The sequence below is a fragment of the Malus sylvestris genome, chromosome 10, assembly GCF_916048215.2.
Source record: "Malus sylvestris chromosome 10, drMalSylv7.2, whole genome shotgun sequence".
In the NCBI taxonomy this organism is placed as follows: Eukaryota; Viridiplantae; Streptophyta; class Magnoliopsida; order Rosales; family Rosaceae; genus Malus; species Malus sylvestris.
The window spans coordinates 11,529,251-11,536,126 of NC_062269.1; the positions used below are offsets into that span (position 1 = coordinate 11,529,251).

The 6,876-nt window shown below is 36.5% G+C and overlaps 1 long non-coding RNA gene and 1 pseudogene across 1 annotated transcript; both read left to right on the top strand.

Moving 5' to 3' along the window:
* The first annotated feature begins 1,354 nt into the window (after nt 1–1,354).
* Nucleotides 1,355–2,096, top strand: LOC126584229 (uncharacterized; annotated as a pseudogene).
* Nucleotides 2,097–3,765: 1,669 nt separating this feature from the next.
* LOC126586598 (uncharacterized) lies at nt 3,766–6,876 on the top strand. The gene is made up of 2 exons (XR_007610863.1): nt 3,766–3,863; nt 6,836–6,876. It is a non-coding gene; the product is annotated as an uncharacterized LOC126586598 (long non-coding RNA).

The following is a 6,876-nucleotide window of genomic DNA, read 5'->3' on the forward strand; positions in this document are numbered from 1 at the left end:
ATTCATCACTTCTTACAAGTGTATTTTTCTTTCTAATTATAGAAAGTTTGGAGTGCCAAATGAGATTTTTGGAGTATTAATAACAATTCCCTATTTTGAAGGCCATAAGCAATCGTTTAAAAGTAAGGACAAGTATGGTTGTAGCATTACGAAAATAATGCAAGTTTTAGAAGGATTTCCTGAAGTTATGAATGATAGATGAGCTATTTATCAAAGTTGCTGATATCTTCACTGAAAGAATTATAGAGAGATGTTTGTTACAATGAAGTAATCTAACCGACAAATCATGTGGCTTAAGGTAAGAAAGTTTGATTCGTCACATTTATCTTAGAGTTATCGTATTTCGACTTATGTTTTTTTTTATTTTGGTTGAGTAAGTGTCTACTTTATATTAGATTTGTTGAACAAATATTCACTATATAATGGATTGGTTGAACATATGTACCTCTATTTTTTTTAATTATATGATTATTACTTTCTTATAATGTTGATATTCCATTTTTGTCATGAATATAGTTTTTCCTTGTATTAAAGTTATATTTTTGTGTTTATAGAGATGAGTTATAGTAGCCGGGAAAGTAGCAATTCAAACACCTCTATTGTTGAAAGTGTGGTTATGAATTTGATCAACTAGTCTCTGCAACTTGTGTGGTAGCTGTGTAATATCCTGAAAAATTTAAGTAGTGATTAAGAGTGGATTACTTGTGCCAATTGTTAGCAAACTTAATTTGTCTTATTTGGGGTTTGGATCAATTGGCCTTTGGTCCATTAAAATATCTTTTTACTATTGAGACATTAGAAAAGAAAAGGGAAAAAAATGAAGAAAATGTATGCTTACGTTAATAAGGAGAAAAGGGAATGAGTTTTCTAGAACACTCTCTTCTTGCTACTCTCTTCTTCAGCCAAAGGAGATGAAGAATTTCATCTCTTTTAGCTCTTAATTAGCCTTTTTTTTTTTTTTAAGGAAGAGGAACTTAATTAGGTCATAGCACACTAATAGGATGATCTAAGAGAGGGTTTCAGTGCTCTGATTAGATTGCCTCTAAGTGGTTTGGATATTATTAGATGTTGTTTCTCGCATGGCTACTGATATCATATACCCACTTGATTGGCAGTTCAAGAGACTCACTAATAAAATTAAGGACGACAATCCATATAGGCCATATTTTAAAGGTTGCATAAGAAAAATTGCCGAATCATATGTACCAATTGTGGTGCCTAGAGAAAGCAATTATCATATATTGGTAGAAAAAGCGACATAACTCAAAATGTAATGGATGTATGTGATTTTTATATGCGCTTTACTTTTGTATGGGCGAGATGGGAGAGTGATGCTCATGATTCACGTATATTCATGGAGACCTTAAGAAGACTAGAATTGAAATTTTCTTATCCCCTTTCTGGTTAGTTATCAACTTTTGTCATATTAATGTGTTTCTTTATTTATTATCGTATGAAAACAAATTTTTTTTTTTCACCTCTGTCTGTAGGTAAATATTATTTGGTTAATGCAGAATATCTACTTATGAAATGATATATTGGACCTTATAATGGTGAATGATATCATCTTACTGAGTTGGTGGAAGTCAACCAAGAGGGAAAAAAGAGAGATTTAATATAGGGAACTTTAATGAAAAGCACCCGGTACTGTTCACTTTAACGAAAAACCACATTTTTACACTAAAAAGTCAATCCTGGTACTATTCACTTTACCCTTTATTTTGTCCTTATCATTAAAACTCAAAGTTTTCAAGCCCTTTTCATTAGTTTTCCTTTTAATATAAGCATCCATCTCTAAGATGCACTATTGAAAAAAAAATTGGTGTTTAGAAAAATAGATAGACATGATTCGTCACATGCGTAACTTCCCTTTTGAAAAACATGTACAAATTATTGTTGCTTCAATGGCTTTACATAATTTTATTGGGAATCATTCAGATCAAGAGTTTCAACCTTATGATGATGATGATGAGTTGTTTTTGCTTGAACATGAGGAAGACCATAAAGATGAAGATATTGTTGATGAAAATTCCTTTCATAGGCGAGAAATAGATGTTGAACGAAAAAAAATTGCTAATGTTCTTATATCAAGTTAATACTTATTCCACATTTGATTGTCATGCAAATGTGACGTTTTGTTTTTATGAAACAAATGGTTAACTATTATATATTTTAATTATCGTTTTGTTAGTGAACATTTTTTTTATATATTGTTCATGAACAATTTAATCAACTTGTGTGCTGATCATATACGAAAAAGAACTTGCGCAAAAAATCTTAAGATAAAAGTCTTTAATTTATTACTAATGAAAATGTTCTTTTATTTGACATCCAAACACTCAATGTAATATCAAAAGCGATTCTATACAATGCAAATGCATTTAGTTGGTTCCTTACCAAACAATAAACTGTTTCAATTCCATGAAACTGTCATTTTTGTCTCATTTAGTCCCATGAAATTGTCAATTTTGTCTCATTTAGTCTTAGTTTATCCCATTTTCTTCAATTCCATCAACTCACAAAAAAAACTTAGTTACTGAAAACGGTATTGAGATTATTTTAGCAAGGAAGTTGGAGATAAAAGAGTTGTGTCAAAAGGAAAAAGATCCTCTCCAGATCTTTCCCTCCAAAGCCCAGGGATCAAGTTTTGAAGGCTCGGATCACTTGATCCCTGGGCTTTGGAGGGAAAGATCTGGAGAGAATCTCTTTGTGTTAAAAATAAAATGTTCATATTACACTTAATTTAACATTTATCTGTTGGAATGGACGAAAATTAGGTGAACTGAAATTAAATGTGACAAAAGAGCAATTTATGTACAAAGCGAGACAAATCAAATTTATTGTGGTAAAATGAGGCTAAAACAACAATTTCACTAGTAGTCAATTAAGGGAAATTTTATTTAAACTTATGTAACCTCTTTCTACACCCAAATTACTCTCTTCACCCATATTGTTTTTTATTAAAGAATTAATCTCTCTTTAAACCAAAATTTATTACCTAAACTACTCTCTCAAACTCAATTCAAAATGTTAAGTTATCTTTACACCCATTCCTTTTATAAATTAACATCTGTAATTGAATATATTTTTTTAAAAGAGTTGTCCTTGCCCCACCCCCTCTTCCCACTAGCATTTCCATAGCTACTTTTTGTTTATTTTTGTACCAAACCCAGCCATTTGTCTTTTTTCTTTATACTGATGTGCATAAGCAACAAATCAAACAATTCATCTCCTTAAATTTATCAACAAGCAAGGAAGTTTATAATCTAAGAACATTACTAAGAAGTTTCTCTTTGAAATTTTCCAATTACAAAGTACAGATATTTGACAACATGGAAAACACTAAGATTTAAAAAACCAAAAAGAACCTGCAATTAAAAGAAACTAATTATCAACTTTTTCAATAGTAAGTAGTTAAACTTTGCTTGTCTTGATTTGAGAATTACAGGAAGATTGTTGTAGCTAGTTTCCTTTTTCACATTACCAATTTTTTCACCGTGAGTTCTAAACTTAAAACATGATGGAAAATAAACTAAAAAGGAGAAAAAAAAGAAATTTCAACATATCTATCAAAACATTTTTAATCATCTTCATGAGCCACAATATCATTAGTGACTACATTCTCTAGCCCTCCAAGTTGCTTAAATTGAGCAACACGCCCATAGAATTTTGAGTACAAAATTTTCACTCTGTTGATGCACAAAACCAGAGGGGTCTTGGAACAACGTAAATTTGACTGTGAATCCGCAAGAAAGTAAAGAACACAAGATGTATCGTGGTTCACCCCAATGTTTTGGCTACGTCCACACTGATGTTGATTGTATTTCTCTGTATGGATGTATGGATTACAAGTGTGAGGGGGAGTCCCCCAGAGAAAGAGAGTTTGAGAGAGTTTCTCTGTTTGTGAGCCTTATGGCCTCTGTATGTGAGGATCAAAGCCTTCAGGATTGTGAGGGTGATGAGGCCCTTTTATAGACTATGGGCTCCTCCCTTTTTACATGAATCATGGGCTCAATGTCTGGAAGCCCAAGTAACGAGGCCCAATATAATATGGTACCAACAGTAGTCCCCCAAGTCTTCAGTCAAGAGAGTTTTTTGGCTGGAGACTTGAAATTCAGTCCATGTGTGGGCCGAAGTAACTAGATGTCGTCTAAAACTAATACTCGATATGGGGCGATGCTCAATGTGAAATGATGCTCAACTAGAAGTAGTACATGTTGTGAGGCTGCTCGGCTTATGGCTTATGTTGCCTTGGTTGGGTCGGCTTGTGGCGTTGAAGGTGAGGGAGTCCCTTTTATAGAATAAGAGCTCGCTCCTCAATACATAAATGATGGGCCAGAGTTGATGTTCACGGCGAGGAGGTTGCTCAGCAGACGACGATGCTCTCTAATGATGGTGAGGGAGTCCCTTTTATAGAATAAGGGTTCGATCCTCAATACATAAATGATGGGTTAGGAGTGATGCTCGCGGCTAGACGGTTGTTCAGCAGGTGGCAATGCTCTCTAATGAAGGTGAAAGAGTCCCTTTTATAAAATAAGGGTTCGCTCCTCAATACATGAATAATGGGTGATCTCTAATGAAAGTGAGGAAGTCCTTTTTATAGAATAAGGGTTCGCTCCTCAGTACATAAATAATGGGCTACGTCCCCTAAGTATTTTTCATGAGGCCCAGTTGCGGAAGCCCAATATATGGTACATAGTGTAGTCCTCCAAGTCTTCAGTCAATAGAGTCTGTTGGCTGAAGACTTCAAATTTAATCCATGTATGGGCTGAGATTGACATGAATGATGCTCATGGATGTTGACATGAGTGATGCTCATGAATGTTGACATGAGTAATGCTCATGAATGTTTATGAATATTTATGTATGATTGACATGAGTGATACTCATGAATGTTTATGTATGATTGACATGAGTGATGCTCATGTATAATTTTGGAGTACTGGACGTACTTTTGATCACCTAGTTGGTGATAATAGCGGAAGGCTGCCGAATAATTTTGGAGTACTTGATGTACTTTTGATCACCTACTTTTGATCACCTGGTTGGCGATAATAACGGCAGGCTGCCGAATAATTTTGGAGTACTAAACGTACTTTTGATCACCTAGTTAGTGATAATAGAATGTGAACCTTAAATGGAGGGATGAAGTTTGAAGCCATAGGGCCTGGCTTTTTGGGCATATGGGTCTTTGCCCTCCACATAACATTCCAGCCCACTATTTTGGCCCTGTTTTTTTTATTTTTTTGGCATGCTGCCTTCTTTATTTATTTATGATTAACCTCTGTTGGGGTTATACAGATGTCTCCAAAAGATAAGAAAAGTAAATCACATCATTCAAAACAAAGGTTTCGACACAAAAGCTTCGATAGTTGCAAATCGTTGGTGCGTACTGCACCTACTGCGTACTGGGTTGTTGCAGATCTTTTTCCATGTACGTACTGCGCCTACTGAATGTTTACCTTTTCCTTTCTCTTTATTTTTCTTTCTTTTGGCAGATGACAGACAATGGAATAATGCCATTTCCTTGTTTTTGCATAGGCAGATCAAGAGAGATGAGGATGAGATATTCTTCTTTCCTTCTTTTTCCCTTTTTTTTTTACTTTTGTTTTTGTTTCCCACACCATTTTCAAACATCCTTTTGCTTTTTCTTTTCTCTTTCCACTGCACCTCTCTCTGTCTTTGTCTCTACGCTGCTATCCATTTGTAAAAAGCATCTTTAGAGGCCATCACTCATGAGCTCCGCAACCACTTCTTTGGAGGTCATCAACCCACATGTGCTTGCATGAACCTGATCCAAACCCCTTTCGTCCTCAACGGAGTCATCCAGCCCACTGACTCCTATTGGTCATGCTCATCCATTCTCACTCCCCCCTCACAAGAATTAAGGACCCCATCTCTTTCTCTTCCCCTTCTGTACTGTTTCTTACTCCTTTAACTCTCTGTCTGACCGAGAGAGATGAGAAAGGCCGCTGGTTGATTTCAGGACTTGTAGTTGCAGACTGCAGCCGAGGTAGTTGAGGGTGAGGATGGACAACTCGTCAAGAGTGTCGCTCTTTGAGAAGTCGTGAGTGTTAAATCTCAGTGCAAACCTCTTAAAACGAGTTCCTAGCCCTTTCTCTGAAAGGTCTAGCTCAAGGCCGAGATCATGGGTGTATTTTGCTGAGCCATCAGCAAGGAAAATAACATCTTTGTTCTCGGGGTATGTTTTAGCCCAAGCCTTCATCATAAATGGATCATTCACTGCAAGTAGGGGTGAAGGCACCGAAGACGCCAAAGAGGATGGCTTTTTTACCGGCGGCGAGGGAGTGGATGTTGATGGATTGGACCTTGTCCTCGTCGAAGTAGGCGAGAGTGTCGTCTGGAATAACATCGCCAACTGCAATCGGAGCCATTGCTTTTGATCAGCGATTACAATAATTGAATGCGTGGATCGGACGGTGGAGAATGAACGGTAGGGTGAGCAGTTTGGTGTGAGAGTGGAGTGTGTGATGTGCCGGGGTCTCACCCCCGTCGTTAGTGGCCTCCTTACGTACATCACCAGCATGCTTCATTACGATATCGGGTTGTGCAGATTCACGGTGGATAGTGTGAGATTTGATGAAAAAATGAAAGAAAATCGACATAGCTTTTCATGTCATTTCCCACAGACGGCGCCAAATGTTGATGCACAAAACCAGAGGGGCCTTGGAACAACGTAAATCCAACCGTGAATCTGCAAGAAAGTAAAGAGCACAAGATGTATCGTGGTTCACCCCAATGTTTGGACTACGTCCAAACTGATGTTTATTGTATTTCTCTGTATGGATGTATGTATTACAAGTGTGAGGGGGAGTCCCCCAAAGAAAGAGAGAGTTTGAGAGAGTTTCTCTGTTT